Source organism: Sphaeramia orbicularis, chromosome 10, assembly GCF_902148855.1.
Source record: "Sphaeramia orbicularis chromosome 10, fSphaOr1.1, whole genome shotgun sequence".
NCBI lineage: Eukaryota > Metazoa > Chordata > Actinopteri > Kurtiformes > Apogonidae > Sphaeramia > Sphaeramia orbicularis.
The window spans coordinates 28,847,031-28,869,057 of NC_043966.1; positions in this window are offsets into that span (position 1 = coordinate 28,847,031).

A 22,027-nucleotide genomic window follows, 5' to 3' on the forward strand; every position below is an offset into this window, starting at 1 on the left:
GTAAATTTTGCTTCCCCACCCTGTACATTCTTGGTGTGTATGTAGCGAGAAATTACAACACGTCACGTTCCAACTTTGAAGTGAACCACACTAGTACAGTGTCCACTTTGGTGTTGGTGACGTGAGCTGAGGATACACTCCAACATTTTTCTGCCAGATTTTACTCATGCATGGGTTGGGGACAGTCTGCATGGCTAGTTGGCACAAAAATCTGTGTGTGTGTGCAAGGAACAGACCTGACCCAACCTCAGTTACAGTTAATCGAACATGTTTGACTTTTTGTAGCTTTATCTGGATGCAGTCAGGCAATGTGAACCAATTGTCGACCCAACTGCAAACGTGTGTTCCCAACAGCCAATGAAAAAGAGAGGGCGGGACACAGGAAATAGCATTACAAGATGACAGGAAGTAGTGGGAATATCAAAACAACAATGGCAAAAAGCAAGAGAGGGACCACCAAGAGGTACCCATTAGAGTTTACCCTTAAAACAGTCACCCTCACAACAGTTTGCATGAGAGTTTGGTACGTTCACTTGGGTTTAGTTGGTTTGACAAATCACAGTCTGTGATCCCTCATCAGGCACAGTTGTTAAACTGTGTGTGTCATGGTTATAACGTTCTCATCTTAAGGTTAAAAGAATAATAATTCATGGAAAGAATTGATTAAAAAGATAATTTATGACTTTCATATGTAAGGATGATAATTCATTAGGAAGTGATAAAAAAGGATAATAGTTCATTTGTCCTAGGTTAAGAATGTTAAAATGAGGATTTGTCATCCATTCTGTGTTGACTGCTTTTGCCTTGTAGGTATGGAAACAACAATAGAAACAATAACTACAGTTACAGATAAAATAGTTTTATTCGATATTACTTTTTGTTTACAACCTTTCACTTACCTGTTATAAAAATGTACTTGCAAAAGTCATGTTTAAAATCTCAGTTGTTTTTTTTTTTTTTTTTTGTTGGCCAATGGCGGATGTGCTGCACAACAAATTGATTGTTCATGCCTGTTTCCCTGTGTGAGAAAAATCTGGTGGCTAACTGAATAATACACTGGATGAAGGCTAACGTATCATGTTCATGTAGTTTTCTCCACTTTTCTTTTATCATTTTCACCTGTTATTGTGGTGTAACGTGTACTTCTGGTCTTTTCAAAATCTGTAAAGACCACTCATTCATTTCATTTATTCGTTTATTTTGAGCGAGTAAGCATTTACAACACAAATGACCTGCATACAACAAAGACAGTCAACAGAATACATGCAGGTGCAATACTTCAAATACATTCATTTATGCTCGAAAAGGAGTGGGAAAAAGCAAACTCATTTAATCCCACCCCCATTTCTCATCCATAACTTAACATAGTTTCTAGTACTCACTCCTGTCTTTCATCTTCAAACCAGGACAATGAACAGATAGGCCTATACCGAATTATAATAAACTCATTCACAGTATTTACATTATTTAACCAAACCATGAAACCATGAAAGTTGTGCAGTGTGTTCCCATCTTATCACATGTGATGTTCAGTCCATTGAACTGTTTAACACACAAGTCAATGCTTTGTGACTATCTTTGTGAAAAACTACACCTTTTTTGGCTCGTAAAATTACACAGGGTGTCCCAAAAAAATGTATACACACTTTGAATAATTGTAAAGTAGGTGTTTATTAAAAGTCATTTAATTTTCAAAATGCAATAGAATTTATGAATATCATTTTATTGTCTTGTCACCGCCTGTCCTCAAATGACGTCCGTTCTGGTCCAGACACTGCTGACAACGCCAAGCAATGGAATCGCACACATCATCAAACACTTCCCTTGGTATTTGCGTGCATTCATGCTCAATGGCTGCTCTCAATTCAGCAGCTGTTGCAGGTCTCATAGTGTAGACTTTGGGCTTGATTTACCAAAGGTTTGTGCGTGTAAAAACGTGCGCAAACTTGACTGCGCACGCAAAAACACGTTGAAGTTTCTTTACTAACAGGGTGCACCAAGGTTTGCGCCTCTCAAATGGGCAAAACAGCTCGTGCAACCCATTTAGCGTGTTTGCCCTGATGAATAGAGGGTATGCACATACGTCACTTCCCCCCCAGGCCACGCCCCTCTAAATCAGACTGAGTGGCAAAAGCCAACCTGCTCAACACGATGGAGTATAGCAGTAAACACAGCGAGACCAGGAAAATGGGAAATATGAAATTAAATGAAGGACAATTGGACTGGACATGGATCCGTACGAGCTACCAAAGAACAAGTGGTCCACAAACATTGACATGTGGACAGAAATCATGCATCCTGACATCCAGGGTGGAGGGGATCATCGCTATTTTTACCTGAAACAAATATACATGTTTTCATCATTACTGACAACCAGGGTCCAAAACTAGGGCCCAGAACCAGCTGATCCAAAGTGCATTTACAGTAGACCGTGTACTGACCCCAGTGAATATATGCAGGATCTACTGGTACTGAGGAGATTTATGTCTAGTTCAGATCAAGTACTTTATACAACACAGATACTACTGCTGTGGACCAGCAGGGGACGGCTTTATTCTGGTAAATTATGATATTTTTCCCACCTGTTTTTAAATTACGACATTATTCTGGTAATATTATGGCTTTACTGTTGGAATATGACAACTTTAATCTCATAAACAAATGACATTTTTGTTAAATTATGAGGTTTTTTTATAACTACGACTTTATTCTCATAATATTGTGATTCTTTTTGTATTGGAGTTTACTTGTTACTTACTTCCTTATTCTTATAACATTTCAGGTTTTATATCGATATTTTATGACTTTATACTCGTAGTGACAAGTGTTTTTATTTTCTCATGTGGCCCTAGTACTCCGTCGTAGCTTTATTCTCCAGTTCCCCCGTATTTGAAAAACTAGGTTAGCCTCAGTTTAAGTTAGTTTACTAATCATGTAGGAGTGCAACGTTCAGAATCACAAAATAAAGACAAAAACCATGAAAGATCTGATCATGAAAGCAAGAGCTTTACTAAGAAGTAACGTTAGCCAAAACAATACATCATTTAAGGTCTGATTTGACCCAAAACTACAGCATAAATTAATGTTAGCTGACACCAAACAGGATCCACAAATCTAGGTTTGGTTTCCTGGATTTGTGGATCCATCTACTTCTCTTTTCTTTGTCTTTTGGTGCCTATAAAATGATAGCTCCGACTGCTTTTCAAACCTGTTCATACAATCAATTGTACAACAGCTCTACCCCATTTTTGATTGAATATTGTTCTTAAGTTTAGACGGTATTGAAGCCAACGATGCTACCCATCTCCCTCTTTCTGCCACTCAGTGGGTGGAACCGCGGTGACTTCCGCTAGCGGTGACGTCATGTGCATACATTCTATAATATGGAATATGGGCGTTTCTGCCAGGAGGCGCAAAATTATTGGGAGGAGTAAATGCAAATATTTATTTAGCGCGTGCAATGTGATTTACCAAACCTGAAACTGATTGCGGTGGCTGATTTTGTATCTATATTTAGTGCGTCTGAAAGGCAGGTTTTAACGTCACGCAAAACTGGCTGCAGTAGTTGTGGCGAGGAGGAGGCATAGGCACAACGCAGAGAAGCAATCTGTTCTGATCACATCAACATTTTTGGAATGATGGAAGAAAAAAAATAATAATCTGAGACATATGGCCCCCCACTTTGTGGGCCTGCCCCCCACGCCTGGTTCCACCAGTGGTACATCCCATTAGGCCAGGACCGACTCCTGGGAGACGTCTCTGTCTCTCTCTCTCTCTCTCTCTCTCTGTCTCTCTCTCTCTCTCTCTCTCTCTCTTTCTCCCTCCCTCTCTCAGGGGGACCGAACAGGATGGGTTCTAGTGCTGCACAACACGCACACACACACACAAGCAGCAATGTTCACGGTGTTGTGACTGGACTCCTGAACCTTCTATTTAAGCAGTGATGTGGAGGGTTTTCTCTCATGCCCACGGTCTTAAAACTTTTCGTTCACCATGCAGAGCGACATAAAGACAGAAGGTATTTATTTCACTAATAACACACTTCACCACTGATAAACAACAGAGAATTACCCATTCACCCCTCTGTGTGGAAAAAGAGCACCTTCATATTTATGAGTGCTGGCATATCCCAGAGCAGTTTTTACAGCGCACTGTCTCCATGACGACAATCAGTAGGCCACGCGAAATCCTCATTTAAATAGGGCGGTCTCCGAGACTTTGTGCCTGTTGTCATTTGCACAGGCAATCTTAGTTGATCACCCCTGACACGCAAATCAATAGCACATGCATATTTTAGCGCGAGCAAGCACATTTGCGCCTGTTATTTGTGATCTTAGTAAATCAGGCCCTTTGTCTTTTAGGTATCCCCTTTAAAAAAAGTCTAGTGGTGTGAAGTCTGGTGAACGCGAAGGGTATTCAACGAAACCCCTCCGTCCAATCCACCTATTTGGCAAGATCTCATCGAGGAAGGATCTAACATCGCGATGGTAGTGTGGGGGTGCCCCATCTTTCTGAAAATATAATTCCTCATCTTCAAAGTCTTCTCTAATACTTGGTGTGATAAACTGTTGCAGCAAGTTCAAGTAAACAGGTAAAGTGTGTACATTTTTTTGGGACACGCTGTATTTAAAGTGACAAAAGTGGTATTTGTAAATGGTGGCACAATACAGACGGGATCAAAAATGTATTGATCTGAATGGTGTTGACAGCTGAAGGTCGTTCCCAGGGGCACAGTGGAAGGCGTGGTACGTCACTTCTCTGTATTGACTCCGACTGGAAAGCTAACAGGAAGAACAGACACAAACACAAACAGCTATCTGCAAATTTTACATGCTCGAAATCCTCAGCTTTAAGTCAGATATGTAAAATCCACTGCACAAGCATTTAACCAAAGAAGCGTACAACTCGAGGTTGAGTCTGACTGCGGGCTATTTCTTCTCTCTCTCTTTCATCTCCTTTCTCTCTCCACTACATCCATCAACTAAAATGACAAAAAAAAAAAAAAAAAACTTCTTACTTCTGGTCTAATCAATCAACACAAAATCCCCATGCCTTTTTCCTTGTGGACACGAATGGCACTTTAAGTAGCTGAATTACTGAAGTCATCAAAACTAATTTACACCAGTTCTGTCGAAACAGCAGCAGGGATCTTATATTCTAATGTCAGATGATGTAACTGGCTGCCTATCTTTATCAGCATACTGTAGTTTTTTTTTTTTTTTCCACTTCGTAATTTACAGCAGACGCTACGAGAATGAAATACAAAATGGAAGAAATACGTTTAGTAGAAGCTGTACATTATCAGCACTGCATAGAGGCTAATGATGATAAATGACTCAGGGAATCAAGGTCTAATAATTTGTTCCTCTTTTAGTGTCTAATATTTCTCGCAGTAATAGCAGAGTTGAATAGAGACTGTGATGAAATGGCATTATTAAAAAGTTAGCAGCAGTTTTTTGTGAAGTGTTTTTTTTAGTAATTATTTGATAAAAGTAGCGCTGCTGAACAGTCTTTCTTTGCAATTATACCCCACACAGGTGCAAAACACTCCTTATTTGAAGCAGGCTACACTACAATCTGACATTAATTCATCTGTTATAATTGGTTACTGTTGGAAAATGTGTTGTATAAATAGCTGATTATGTTTTTGGAGTAGAACTTAATATTCATAGACTGTTCATTACATATTCGATAGACTTTCCAATTATACAGATTTAGTGTGTAACGCCTGTTCCTGTGTTGGCTGCTAATGGGAAGTGAATATAAAACTAGTAGAATATTGGAATGAAGTGCATATATGTTCTGTATGTACCGCTTCTTCAACAATCAGTGGAACAACCAAGAAAGAGGAGACCGAGGACACTGAGAGAACACAGAAACCAGACAAGGAGGACAGAAGTGCAAAAAATCCAAACGGGGAAGCAGAATGTATAAAAGAGAGATGATGATACAGTATCCTGTGTAACATTAACCTGTCAGATAAATGCAGTCATAGTTTCAGTCATATGATGGCACAGAAAAAAAACCCAAAAACTCTTCCTTACAGCTGCCAACACCAGCTACTTTATATCTTTTCTTAACCATGACTACTTGGATCACTTCCCAAAGGAATTAAAACTAAGGTGTGTATAATAAGTGTCAGACACTCGCTGTTCATTTGCAGCCCTCACTGTGGTGTTCCCACCAAGAAGGAAAGTCTGTGGCTACAAAAGGAAGCAAAGAGCTCGTACACTACAGGGTGGGGAAGCAAAATTTACAATGAACATTTAGTTGTTTTTTCTCAGCAGGCACTATGTCAACTGTTTTGAAACCAAACATATATTGATGTCATAATCATACCTAACACTATTATCCATACCTTTTCAGAAACGTTTGCCCATATGAGTAATCAGGAAAGCAAACGTCAAAGAGTGTGTGATTTGCTGAATGCACTCGTCACACCAAAGGAGATTTCAAAAATAGTTGGAGTGTCCATAAAGACTGTTTATAATGGAAAGAAGAGAATGACTATGAGCAAAACTATTACAAGAAAGTCTGGAAGTGGAGGAAGCAACAAAAAACGTACCAAAGCTTTTATTAAAGCTCTCAAATCCAAAATCCTAAAGGATCCAACCAAATCCATGAGAAAAATGGCAATTGAACTTGAGGTAGACAACAAGACCGTTAGAAATGCAGTAAAATATGATTTGAAGTTAAAATCTTACACAAGAACACCAAAACACTTGTTGACAATAGCTATGAAGGAAAAGAGATTGGAAAGGTGCAAGAAAATTATTACATGGTTCAAGAAAAAGTCCTCCATTTTCAGATGAAAAGATCTTCACTGTCGATGCTGTTCTGAACCGCAGAAATGACAGATTCATCGCAAAATCGAAAGCTGAGGTTAAGGGGACATTCAGAACAAAACATCCTGCTCAAGTTATGGCTTTTGGTGTTGTGGCTTCCGATGGAAAGAAAATGCCTATAAAATTCTAAAAAGCTGATGAAAAAATCAATGTTAATACTTACTACAAGACTCTGAGATACCAGGTATTGCCATGGCTTAAAGCAAACTACCCAGATGGAACTTATGTATGGACACAGGATGGTGCTCCAGCCCACACAGCTAGAAAAATACAAGATTCCTGCAAATCCAACTTTAGTAATTTTTGGGAATCATGTTTATGGCCGCCTTCTAGCCCAGATCTAAACCCTCTGGATTATGCTATTTGGGGCATTTTATAACATGCTACCAATAGAACATCACACAGCAATGTCGACTTTCTTAAAGATACTATTAAAGAAGAATGGCAGAAGTTGTCACCCGAATATTTGAGGAACACTTGCGCAAGTTTCAGGAAGCGTGTGAAGGCAATTATTGAGAAAGAAGGAGGACACATAGAATAAAAACATTTTCTATTATGTCAATTTTCTTGTGGCAAATAAATTCTCATGACTTTCAATAAACTAATTGGTCATACACTGTCTTTCAATCCCTGCCTCAAAATATTGTAAATTTTGCTTCCCCACCCTGTATATGAACAAAAGTACTGGGATATGGTGAGTTCAGGTATTTCATTGCTAACAGGAGATGTGGTATGTCAGGAATTCCCAAAGTGGGTTACAGGTACCCCCAGGGGTACTTGGAAGAAGCCCAGGGGGTACCTGAAATTTTTTGAGAAAAATACATTAAATAAGTGATCATGTACTGAACACAAAATAAATAATGTGAATTAATGCTGAAATATAAAACACAATAAATACATCCATATAATAGTTTTATTGTCAATCATCTTCTTTAAGCTTTGGTAACATTTCAACATCATTTCTATTTTATATTATTCGAAATGAGTTTGAGTAGCTAAGTAATTATTTCTTGTTGATGAATGGTTCATTTATTAATTAATGACCAATTAATCTATTTTTCTTATCAATGAAAGAGGGCTCTTTTCAGTTTATATTTTGCGCACAAAATTTATTTGTGTACAGTATATTAAAAAATGTGTTTTTTTATATATATATTGAGTTAAATGTATGTTGTTTGTTTACAAAGTTTTGAAAATATAAACAGACACCTTTGGCAGAGGAACAAATTTTGCCAAATTTTTTTAAATCAAAAATGCTGAAGCAAGAGTTGGGGGTACTCAGCTAAAAAAGTATATTTCAGGAGGTACTCCACTGTAAAAAATTTGAGAACCACTGTGATATGTTATTGTAAAAGTACCACGATGGACCTGTATGTGAGGGATGTCATCTCCCGAAAAATAAGTTTGCAACGTGGGGGACACAAAGGGGTGTCTCGGACAGGGGGGTACCGTTCAAGCTAGCACCCCCACTGCCCTACATTTATATATTTGTTCCATGAAGATGTACTCGATTACTCCCAATAGTTTGTTCTTTTTATTTTGTTGCTTTTCTTTTGGTTGTGCTGTTTCCAGTAGTTTCTGACATAATAACTTTGGCATTTTCACATGATTTGATTGGATGGTCAAAGCGTGATTAGTCAGTACAAACTCTGCTAGAAAACCTCATCTGGTGCAACTTACATTAACTAAAATATATTTGAATAGATTTATCAGTTCTCCTAACCTACACTGGCTGACAGAGGAGAAGGAATGGATGTGGTTGCAGACATAGGAAAAATAAGCAGTAGTTTTGGTGAGTACAATGTATTTTATTAACATTTTTATTTTTCTGTCATTTTATTAAGTAAATTTTGGCGATTGTGCAGTTGTGGGTTCAGTGAAAGGAGACCTGCTGAGTTGTTCAGTTGTTCAATGGGTTTCTTGTTTTTGTAATTCATTCTCGGTATGTGACATACCTGTCTGTGATGCAATGCCCTGTTATATTGCAATTTTTTCCGGTAGAACAACACTGAATGCCTAGGTGTGAAACACATGGTTCACCACTGCAAATGTCATAAGTGAATTTTATATCGCAATAAATGTCATTACAATACATATTTTAATTCGATTAGGGTTAATTGAGTTTTCTTTGGAATCTACACTTACGAAATGCTTCACTTGTTAAACTTTATGAAATACTGAATTTTTATTATTGATCATTTTAAATGTTCTACCTACCATGAGTTGAACTTACCCAAGCCTATATGTTCTGCCTTTCAAATTCCAAGTTTCCTAATGTTTTTATCCGTATAATGTGTAGTACTTGTCTCCACAGCTGCACTGACTCTAAGACTATACACTACCTGATGAGTAGAAACATTAGCTAAATAGACCTAGCAGGCTGTGAAGAAAGCCTTGTTTTGTTCTTCAGGATGATGTTTCCTGAAAAGTATTAACTGTCAGGTGTGGAGTAAGGCTGCACAATATTGGAAAAAACTGACATTGCGATTTTTTTTTTAACCCTGCGATATATATTGCAATATGAAAAAATACTCAGAAGTATATAATAGCTGTTTGGTGCTGACGTAAATGGTCAAACTAATTAGCTGTGTTTCCTCCTGTTATGGCAACAAATGCAAGGCACTGTCGACACAGAACATGTGTTTCAATAACATCCTTCTTGTAGCCGAAATAATTCCAGATAACTGATGTTGCTTTTCTTTTTGGCACCAAGTCTTCTTTTACGGTAATTATCTCTTTTTTTTCATTTTTCAGTATTGTTACCAGCAACTCCCTCCAAACTGATTAAGAATGATTGTGATTGGTGGATCACTGCGTGCCGTGTTTGTCATGTACTTTTGAAATTAGATGAGAACACGTTGAGTTCATTTGCCTCCTACATCGCAGGACCTGCGATGTGACTATTACGCACACGTACATCGCAATGTCGATGCTCAAATGATATATTGTGCAGCTCTAGTGTGGAGCATGCACACCAGTGGTGATTTCTCATAGACTGCAAGGGAAGCCCAGCTTCCCCTAAAATTACGAAAATTAAATGGTTAAATATGTTCGGTTGTGTTGACATGTCATTGACTACAGATGTGTTAGAACACGTTCATCTCACAGACGAGTTCGTTCAGAATCAGCTTTATCACAAATCAACAGACGCAATGTTGTTCACTTCTCATACATTCCCGTGTCTCTGTTTTCTCATACATCTCTGCTCAGTGCATTTGTCCGTAGACACCAGGCGTCTCTGGGCTTCAATGGGACTGAGTGGAACAGTTTTTTTCATTGCCTCAAAACTGGACGGTAATTGGATAAATGCCACAATGTTGTCCCGCCCCTGGACGCCGGGCGTCTCTGGGGGTGAATGGAGCTGTGGGCGGAGCTCGGCCGGGCTGGATGCCAGAATCCCACGTGCTGATTGGAGGATCAGTCGAAAGGCTGAATCCCGTTTGATTGACAGCTAGTTTGAGATCTACTCCTTCACTGACACAGTTCACTTTAATACCGTCACACATTCTGCTGTGAAATCAGAGAGAAACCACTACGAAATTACTCGTTCATTTCTTGCACTGTAAATAAAACACTCATTGGACTTCCTTGTTCCAATTTAACATAATTTCAGCGTTGTCTTGTTTCAGTTACATAATTTAATCATTTCTTGTTCGAGTTGAATATTGTTTTGTAGATCGTTAAATCAATCAAACTGTCGGCTAGGTCGGAGTGAAAGGAGCATCTCTAGTTTACAAAGGCTGAAGTCTTACACTCACAACACAATGGGCTGAGGCCGTCTAAGCAGCCCAGCTCTGCTGGAGATTCAGAGGACACTGGTCCAGTCCCTGGAAAAGACGCCTACTTGGTACGATAAAGTCACTGACCATTTTCTTAAAAAGGAACGGAGGGCCGAATGTATGTTTAAATAACTTGACAATTTTTTTTGATGTAAGCCAACAATGAGCTTCCCCTGTCTGAAAGATGAGCAGACGCCACTGATTCACACCTTCCACTGTAGGAGCTTTTTCAAGATTTCAAGAATTCAACCACTGTTACTCTGGACTTTTTATACGATTGCACAAATATTAACAGGATAATCCTAAGGTTTCACTAAGGTTTGCATTGCAATGTAAGAGACCCTTAAGGGATTCTGGTGATTTGATTTTCTGTACCATAGACCTTTTTAACTGCTGCTTAACATAACCTATTAGAATTTGTCTCTTTATATAAAAGTCCGACTGTGAAAAGGTTCGTTCTCTATCAACGTGGAGGTTAGTTAGCGTTACTGACAATGACATTAAGTGAATCCAACACAACAAAGTGAATTAGTGCATATTACAGTGTGTATTAGTATTGGTAGTCCTGCTAAAGTGGTTATTAATAAGTACCTTTCATATCTGTCTCAGTTTGTTACTTTACGTGTCATCTTTGGGATTCCCCAGATGCAAAGTGTACACAGACTGAGCTGTTACCACTTTAAAATAAACACACACTTTTAAATCCTGAGGCATTTAAGTGTGAAACCACTTGTGGGAAAGGTTATCTTCGAGATGCGTTCAAGTCTGCTTTTGGATGTAATCACTGACAACGTAATACTGAGTACAAAATTCATATGGCTGCACACACACAAACACACACACTTTCAAGACAAGGGAGTTATAGCAAATGGCAGCTCCTGAGAGACTGTCAGAGCTTGGCAAAGAAATGACTGCTGATAAAAGATGACAATATCTAAACCTCATCAGGGGACTCAGCTAAGACAGGCTCTCTGTCTGTGTTTTCTACATCCAGAGGAGATGAGCTTTGGTGCTACACAATCATGCAGCTATAGGCATAGGATGCTCAGAAAAAGAACATTATTACATGCAGACACATATAAACGAAGATGCAAAAACGTTTCTCACAAGTATAAACTTCTGCTTTCGTTGACAGCGTTTCAGCGGTAAACACTAGAGCTCCTAGTCAGCACTTCAGAGAAAAAGAGGGAAGGAGCGAGAGTGGTGAAAGATGGAGGTAGAAGAAGGGGGGGACAAGCTAGGAGTGAGAAAGTATTTGAGGAGAAACGAATAGTGAGCTTAGAGACAGATGACTTTTGTTCCCCTTTAGGATCAAAGTAGCCTGGTTGGCAACAACACGTTTCCTGTCACTGTTTCCATACAGATATTTTGACAACATTTGGTGAAGATAAATGAAAAGGAGAACAGATGTGATACAGATCTTACTGGAAGCTCACAAGGGATTTGTCACTCCCCAGTATCTCTCACACATCTTTCATCCTTCATGTATTTATCCATTTTCAGGTGAATTCGGGGTCAGAGTCACAGTAGGCTATGAAAGACATGTTCTGTGAAGGCTGAAATGAAGATCAACAGTAGACATTTACTTCTGCATCCTGTGTGACCTGGTAAATCCAACTAAATGCATCCTCACAGTGTATTCTATTCTAATACAACTCTCTTGTAATAAATATACAGTATATGATAAGAAGAGGCACACCCTGAAAACACAATAAAATGATACAACCTGATATGCCAGTTTGACAAATACAATGCATGTGTTTAGGGAATGACACTGTTGAGTCGCATTCTGTAATAAAAGTTCAAAATGTAATAAGAACGTCTTGTAATAAAGCCGCATTATGTAATAAGCTGACGCATTTTGTAATACACTACGTCAACGCATTATATAGTACATTTTTTCACATTATGTAGTAAGTTATTACAATTTGAGAAATTTATTACAAAATACACTTGACACATTTTTATAAAAAAAAAATAATAATAATAACATGGTTCATTATGTAATAACAATCCAAATTAATATAATTTCAGCGCAATTAAGAAGAAATTAGTCACAGGAGCTACAGGTAATGCAATCCAAACTTTAACCACACAGTTTAAAGATTAATTTAGCACATTACATTTTCCTGAAAATAAAAATGTGTCAAGTGCATTTTGTAATAAATTCTTCATATTGTAATAACTTACTACATAATGCGAAAAAATTTACTACGTAATGCATTGAGGTAGTTTATTACAAAATGCGTCAGTTTATCACATAATGCGGCTTTATTACAACATGACGTGACATTCTTATTACATTTTGAACTTTTATTACATAATGCGGCTCAACAACACGTTGCTCATATACATGAAAAACAGCTGCAGTCCAGTGAATCTGGTCACACATTACTGATAAAGTCCTGTAAAACCTTCCATTTATTCTGATGTTTGAGCATCTACTTTCCAGTTCTACAGTATCAGTGACAGTTACTTCTCTGCTTAGAAAGAGCGGTATTAAAACAGCACAAAGAACCTGTGGAAGTTATGACAGTCGTGTGACAGAACAGTCCCCAGTTCAATTTCTGGACCAGAATAATACCAGCTAAAATCGTTGGCTAATACAAAGCAGTATTGTTGATGTGTCTGGTTTGAAATATTGGTGAGATGTCACCACAGTAGATTTGGCACAGGGAAATAAGTGTTGTTCTTTCACTTTCCAGGTGTCCAGGACTATCCACAGGGAACTCACACATGTCAATTCATCAATGCTACCTTGCTGAGCTAGCCTGATGCATTGTTTCTCAGGACATTTCATCACCTGTCTTGAAGGTGGTGGCTGAAAATGTGGGAAATATAGTCTGTTTTCTTTCACTCTTGTCTGAATGGCTACCACTTAGTAACAGCTAAACCAAACAGTTTTGCATTTAAATGTTAAATCATGCTAAGGCTGAAAAAAGCATCAATATATAGGCAAGTAGTTCCATGTTCCAGGTTATATAACTTTCAGCTACATAGATCGATGGACTCTGCATTTTTTCTCAGGTGAAACGGGTTGCTTATGTCTTTATAGGCACTGGATGGAATCAATCGACCAGAGTGGCACAGCCTTGACTTGTGTTTTCTCCTGTGACTTTCCCATAGACCATAAGCATTAAAGTGAACGGGGTTACTGTTGATCAATATCTGGAGCACATTGAAACTCAAATTGATGCGGATCTTTGATTTTTCTTGACTCTGCTCATCACTTTGCCAGTGGGCCATCCCGGCCAACGGCTTGTACACATGGATTTTCTTTGAAAGAGGATTTTTTGACTGCTGCTTCAGGCTCATTTAGCCAATGCTTTTCACTGAGTCTGGTTGTTGCATATATTATGTAGTGTGTGTGTGTGTGTGTGTGTTGGTATGCATCATGTAGATTAATGCAGGAACATGTATGTGTTTGTGCAGAAGTATTCAGAGATAATGTGGTAGTGGTGGGCAGATCGATCCAAATATTGATAGTATTGATAGTATCGGTATCAGATCGATAGTAGCGTGGTGAGATTGATACTTTAGTTTCAGTTTTTCCCTAGTACGCATTGCTGCAGTTTCGTCAACGAGGTGACAGCCAGGTTGCTGGACTCGCCCCTTCTGTCTTAGTGCAGAGCAGGCAGACTTTGCTTCTCCTCCCCCCTCTTGTGTTTCAATGTTGTGCCGTCACGTGACTCAACAGCGCAAAGCAAACAAGCGAGCCACCGGCTCAGGTGCACCCGCCCACCAGCACACACATAATACATGCACAGACTGAGACACAGAGCAGAAGAATGGCATGGAAGAGGAGCACCATGTGATTATGTTTTCAGGCCGAAAATGAAACAACAGTAAGTTGAATAATTTGTAAAAAAAAAAAAAAAAAGGCTATAAGGTACAGATAATTTTGATTGAATTTTTGTATTGCAGTTTCTGAACACTACCTGAAAAAAAATTATTTGTTTTAATTAGTTTTCTGATGATCATTTTGCGCACTTTGTTAATTTATGAAAAAAATTCCAGACATGACAATATATGAGGAAAAATTGTTGTTACTGTTCTATTGTTTCTGAAAAAACTTATTTTGATTAAAATATTGTCTGTTTACTTGTAAACTTTGCTCTAATTTTGTCCTGGATTTTAACACTTAAATAATAAAATGGTCAAAGGTCATGAAAATTAATTGAGATTTAGCAATTCAATGATGCATCCATCTTAATTGGTATCAGTATCGATATCTGCAATACTGACCCTGTATTTACTTGGTATCGGCTCGATACCAAAATATGCAGTATCGCACACCACTACACTGTGGTGTTCCTGTGGTTTACTTGATTTATAATCTGAGATGAAAATCACAAAATAAATATCCTGGACTTTGTTCAATTAATATTTGTAACAGAATTTAAAGAACAGAAACACAGTTTTCAGAGACTTTTGTCGTCTTGTTTTGTCTCCTCATTATGGTTTTTCATATAAGTCAAATATGGAGAGTCTCTATGACAACACAATCCAAAACTGGGGTGATATTTAACAATCTTTCTTTTCAACTTCAAGCCCAGTCATGGCGTAAATTGTGGGAATATCAAAACCCAACCATCTCAGCTGAAAAATGTTCTATCATTGAAGTTGATGCATGAACACACTACATGTGAGTAATGACAGATTTTCCTTTTGTGCCAACCTTTATAAACACCAACAAGTTGTCATCAGTGAATTGAAAATACACACCAAAATATCCACATCCAAATCAGTTATTACTGTCCACTTCTGTGAGAGTGAAAACTAGCAAATACATGCCATGAGGATGAAACAACACACATGGAACAGATGTTTTTTATAAAGAAACATAATTTATGGGTCATATACTGTAAAACATTTGACTATCACAATACAAACTAGAAGCACTCGGAGAGCGCAGACCACCGCCAAGGCAGATCAGTGCCCTGGATTTGGATGAAAATTTCAGGAAATGTTGATACTGGCACAAGGAACAAATTATTAAATTTTGGTGGTGATTGGGGGGTGGGGGGGCGGGCACAGAGGCCCACTGATCTCCCTAGGCGGAGGTCTGCGCCCTACGAGTGCTTTTCTAGAAAAGACATCGCAGACCTCCGCCAAGGCAGATCAGTGGGCCTCCGTGACCCCACCCCCCCACCCCCTATCACCACCAAAATTTAATCATTTGTTCCTTGTGCCAGTATCAACATTTCCTGAAATGTTCATCCAAATCCGTCCATAACTTTTTGAGTTATCTTGCACACAAACGAACAAACAGACAAACCAACGCTGACAAAAACATAACCTCTGTGGCGGAGGTAATTATGTTAGTGGTAAATTTAATCTTTCAAGTCTGCACTGAAAAGGGGTATTTGGACCATCTGAGAGACTAAACAACCATAAGTACACAGTAGAATGCCGCCTAATCTATGCAGACTAAAGCTTTGATAGTTCAGTCCTGTTTTTGGTTCTTTGCGGGGCATCACCTCACTAACTGGGAAATTCCTAGTGTTTGAAACCACAATCACAGAGGATCAGCACCAGGTCTGAAGTGATTCCTGATTGCTGACCTCCCATCGCTTTCTCAACAAACTGCAAAGAAAACTCCTCTCACACACGTGTGTTATGTGGGTTCACTTGATTTCTCCACCACTCAGGACCATGTTTCATCACTTCTATCCTCCCCGTCCCCTTAAGATCACTTTCTGGCATCTTACTCAGTTCACATGGTGAGACACAGAGGAAAAAAAGGTATCCACTGACTTACTGACACTGTATTCACTTTACAACTGTTCAACCCTCAAAGACCTAAACAGCCTCTGGCAACCAAAAAGCATCGACTGATATGAAATATTTAATAACTTTTGAACCCCTAATCCCATCAATACATTGGAATAATTCAGGTAAAATGCAGCTTCTCAGCTTTTCAGTGGGATTAGACATTCAGAGGCCAACACTGATTCACCAGTAAAACCCATATAGTTTGACAAATGGTTGTTGTTGCAGATGTTTGTTTTTATCTTCAGTTAATGCTATATTTTGTTGAAAAAGTGCTTTAGTTTTGTAAGTTCTGATATAATAACCTCTGAACTTTTGTGAACATGTATGGAGAATAAATAAAATGCAGGAAAATACTTGCATTTTATTGAAAAATGGAGAGGATAGGTTAGGAAAAAATCATTTGGAAGTCACCACAAAAATAGGTCTAAGTATCTAAGGGTTAAGAGTCGGAAGTCATTATCGACTCCACAAATGCATAAACTTTTTTTTTTGGTTACAAAAATAAATCAGGCATTAGAATAGAATAAATAAAAAGCATTATATAGGGCCAAAGGAACATCCATCTCTGTAATGCACATAAGAGCTGTCTACTGAGGGTAAATACGAAGTCAAGAGAGAAACAACTCTTTCAACATGAAAGAAGCAGGAGGATGAGATGAAAACAGGATTATGGGAGCATAGATATATATAGATGCACTGTGATGTTCTGTGGTGTTTGTATGATAAATAGTACCTAACAGCTCTAATGTAAATTAAGAAACCTGTTGACATTTAAAATTATGTTCTGCTTTTGCCTTGTTGTGCTTTCATGTTGTACATGAAACCATAATGAAATGGTCCAACGGGAGATCGACTTCATTTTCTCAAGTTTCAAGAAACACAATAACATAGATCGTCCTTTCTTTTCAAGGGGCTCCATAGTTTATTTTGTTTTATTTTATTTTACTTTATTTTATTTTATTTTATTTCAGCAGTATCTGAACTTGAAGGTTTTTTTTAGTCTTTTGTATGTAGTCTTAGGAGTAAGAGGGTATTTTTTTATCTTGTATATTTGCATTTGTATTTATTATGCTTTGTGTATTTAGTGTGTGTATTGCTGCTGGATGCTTGAATTTCCCTCAGGCTCAATAAAGTATCTCTAACTAACTCGAATCTAAAATGTCAACAATTAACGGTTTAACGCTCACAGACTTTGTGTATGTGTTTCTTTGCTTGTTGTGCTTTTGTGAGTGCAGTGTTTTAGCTTAGAATTTGTCAGTAGATATTTCTGTCTCTACCTTCCTTTTTCTCTGACGTTCAGGCTTTCATTGCATCATTGTTTCATATTTACTTGAGCAGGCAACTAAAACTATAATCACTGAGATAACTGTTTAAATTTTAAGAAGGTACAAGGGGCATTATGGTCCTCATAAAATATCTATGTGATACAAAGCTTTACCTGGTGAATTCGCCAAATAGAGTCACTGTAGTTTTGTTTCAAAAATCTATCCTAAATGGCAGTTTTTCCTTCTGTGTTTGATGCAAAAAGTGTCCAACTGGCCAAATCTATTTATTTTTGTAAAGTGTATGACAGGGTTTCTGTGGGTCATTAAAAAGCATTAAAAGTCTTTAAATAGATTTTGTGAAAATTAAGGCCTTAAATGGCATTAAAAAACATTAGATTTAATATCCAGAGTCTTTAAAAATTAAATACACTTAATGGAAAAAAAGCATTGTTATCCATGATTTATTTTGATTATATAAACATTTAATAATTTTGATCGGAAGTATAATGTGATGATTGACAGGCCGAACCCTTTAATTGACTATTGTTTATGGCCAATGCACAAAGTCACAACACCAGATGCTTGGAATGCAACATGCTGTGAGCGTGTTCATGCTGTGGTCAAAGAGCAGAAGGAATATTAGCAAATGAAAAATGGGAAAATGCAAGTTTCAGCAGAAGTGGTTGGAGGAGGAACTATTCAGAACCTGGTTGAAGCCTTTCGAAGGTAAACCATCATGTATATATACAGCTATATATGAAACTGTATCTGCAGTTGGACATGGGCATTAAATTTGTTTAAAGTAGCATTAAAAAGGGCATTAAAAAGCATTAAATTAAATTTGTTGATACCTGCAGAAACCCTGTATTAATCCTTCCTGATAACCGTGACACTGGGATACATTCTTCTATACAGCATCTGTGTGACTTACAAAACTAAACATACAACTATCAACATAAAGAGAAAGACAGAAAGGACTGAGAACCAGACTGTGATTGATACTGTTTGCATTACAGACGTTTGTGCCACAGATTCCTGCTCTCCTGTCACGTCTCATTACATTGTTGCCTGTGATGCTTGTCACAACAGCAGAATGGTTGTCACCCTGACATGATGACTGCTGTTATGACAGGATAAAACAGGAAAAAAAATCCTCCTCCTGAGGCATTCCAGATGGATGAGGAAAAAGTCATCACCCTCCAGCTCTATATCTTTATTTTTTGTAGCTTTCAAAGTGAAAATCACAACTGTGGGAAGTACTAAAGTTCCCAGTGAAATTACTGGTAAATAATCCACTTGACGTGAAATGAACGAGTGTCGAACTTTTAACTGACAGGTGGCCCTGCTTAAGCGAGCAGTCCTGATCATTTGGATTATTCACAGCACCTCTCTAAACCTTCCAGGTTGAACCCTTCGAGAAGCCTGTTGCTCAGAGACCTGCAACCAAAACAAATATGCATTTGCATCAAGGCCTCTCCAAATCATATTAAGCTCTCTGACCTCGACTGACTCTCAGTCAAGGAATTTTACCGCTGGTCTCTGAAAATCTTCCTTCCCCTCACCTGCTGATTTAAAACAGCTGTGTGGATTCTTGGAGCTCTCCTCTGTCTTCTCTGCTTTAAGAGTTCAGCTGTGAAACTGCACTGAACAAGCACATAAATGTATACCTTTAGGAAGACTTTTTGGAAGCAGTAAGCCTTTGTGTTACAGTAAAAGGAGTTGTGATTCTAATACCTATTTTTATGCATATTTTAAGTATTACAAAAATGATTAAATATAATATTGCTATGTTTAGCAGGACAGTACACAACAGGATGTTAGTTTTGTACACAGCCTCACTTATAACTGCCAAAACCACCAACAAAGCCTTCAGTTACTGTGTAACATATAAAGCCCATTGTTTATACACATCAACTTTTATACAGTTTTAATTAGGCATTTGGTCAAAAGAACTATGTGTTATGTCTTATAATCATATTTGCTTCATCAGCTGATAGTTTACATTATAGCTCTGTTTTTGCTCAGAAAACGGCCATCGTAAAACCACAAATCCCCATTTTCTGTATTGTTTGTATTGTCAGTAGCTGTATTAAAGAAATGGACGGTCAGAATTGTGACAGTTTAGTCGAAACTGAGGATCAACAAATGGTGAACTTAGCAAAGAAAATAACATCATATAATGACTTTATACTTCCATAAGCCTCATAGTCATTCTCACCAGTGTAGAGGAAATGCTGTGACTTCAGCATCAAACTCCATTCTTTTTATTTACAGCTGTGTCCAATGGTCAAAACAACAACAGTGCTTCTAGCTTTCATTATTTCATCACTTTCTTTTACTTTAAAACTTGTTTCTAAGACATCTGTCTCCCTTTTCTTTCCAAAAAGGAAAATAATGTATGACATATTAATGCATGAAAACTGGTAGTAGCAACATGTTTAACTGATGAGGAGACCAAGTGATCTCTGTCTTATCTGTGAGAAGTCATTTTCTATGGCTTATATTTATATTATGTTTATTACATCCATGTGTTTATTGTAGTTCATACAGGCACTTTCTGATGACACTATGCAGTTTAGGTTATTCACTCCAAACCCGTTGATGGAAACACACCTAATTAACAAAGCTACTGATTCAATCAGATAAACTTCGATACAGAAGCAGTCACACTGATGGCCACAAACATAAGGTTTTATACTACCATCTTAGGGGTAGGATTTTATTATAGAGACAGGTGTAACACTATTATTTTCTGCTTTTTGTTCAATTAATTGTTTCTGACTAGGAGGCAGAAAAACATCTAAACATACCAACAGATGCCACCAAATACCAAGCCCATGCAAACAGTTTTTACATTCACCCAACAGACACGAAGGAATATGAGGAATTATTTTGAGTTGTGTTGTCCACCGCTCAAACATCTACTCCTTATTCAGCCCAGTCTCAGATCAAAATAGGAAATAGCTACGTTCTTCCACAGTATGAAACGTATCAGTCTTACAATTAGGGCATGAACATTATAAAATGTTCATGTTTTTTTTTATCCTATTCTTTTCCATTGGCCTGCGTCCGAGTCACTTGACTTTCAAGATTCCAGCTGTGAGAACAAAAACATGGTGGACATTTTTCTCATTTTTAGTGAGAAAATCTATATTTTGAGTTAGTTGCATAAAAATGCATTTTGGTTACATTTCTAACGAGAAATATGTATTTTATTTTCATAATCACTCGCTTGCTTGTTTGTGAAGATTTTTCAGATCTTGCTGGAATAAATTGCAACATTAAGTAAAGTAAAGTAAAGTAAATTTTATTTATAGAGCACTTTTCACAGACAGAGTCACAAAGTGCTTTATCAATTCAAATCAGAATCAAATTAAGGTTATGCATTAACACTATGGTCAACATTATGGTTGCTATGGACGCTGCTATCACCTAGCATAGCTGTGGCCCCTGATTTTCACATAGGACTCTGTTGTGATTTCGCTCTGTCTGACGAATCAAACCCTCACCTGCTGCATGCATTGTGTCTGACGTTGACTTGCTGATCAACACATTATTCCATGGCAGCGGGAGAAACTAATGTCGACAATGTGAGTTACGATCGGATGTTATTTTTAAATCGACCGGATCCTCTGTGCATTTAACTTCCTGTGTGGTGCGATCTCACTGATGGGTTTTGCCGCATCATGGCCCCATGGAGAAGGAGAAGAAACATGATAATTAATTCATAATTCTGTGGTGCTTTGGGATACGTTCACCTGATTGTAGACTGCAGTGAAAAAAATTAGAGAAATGTCCGCCATGTTTTTTGTTCTCGCGGCCGGAATCTTGAAAGTCACATGACTCGGACACAGGCCAGTGGAAAAGAAAAAGATAAAAAAAAGTGAACATTTTACAATTTTCAGGGGCCTAATTGTGAGACTGATACGGTTTGTACTGTGGAGTAAGTGTAGCTATTTCACAATTTGATTTCAGACTGGGTTGTCTTATGAGTCTGTGCAAACTGACAATGTTCACCGGCAAACCACTGCCTGTGCATGCTGTGTGATGCTGAGAGGGCAGTAGAATGTTTATCAAAGCTGATACCCTGAAAATGTTGTTGAAATGTTAAATAAGAGGGCTGAAATTACTGAATCATGCAGTAATACAACAATTTGTAGAAAATATCCTTTTTACATTCATTGAAACCCACGTCGACCTCTGAAATCCTGATAAATGTGTGTTTTAGCGAGATGATGTGATGTAGTACTGCATGTGTGCTCGGAGTTCCTAACAGGTGTATGCTCTGTGAAAGATAATAAGTCAGACTGTCCTTGAGAGCCTGAAGGAGGGTGTTCAGCAAAGCAAGAGAACAATAAAACTA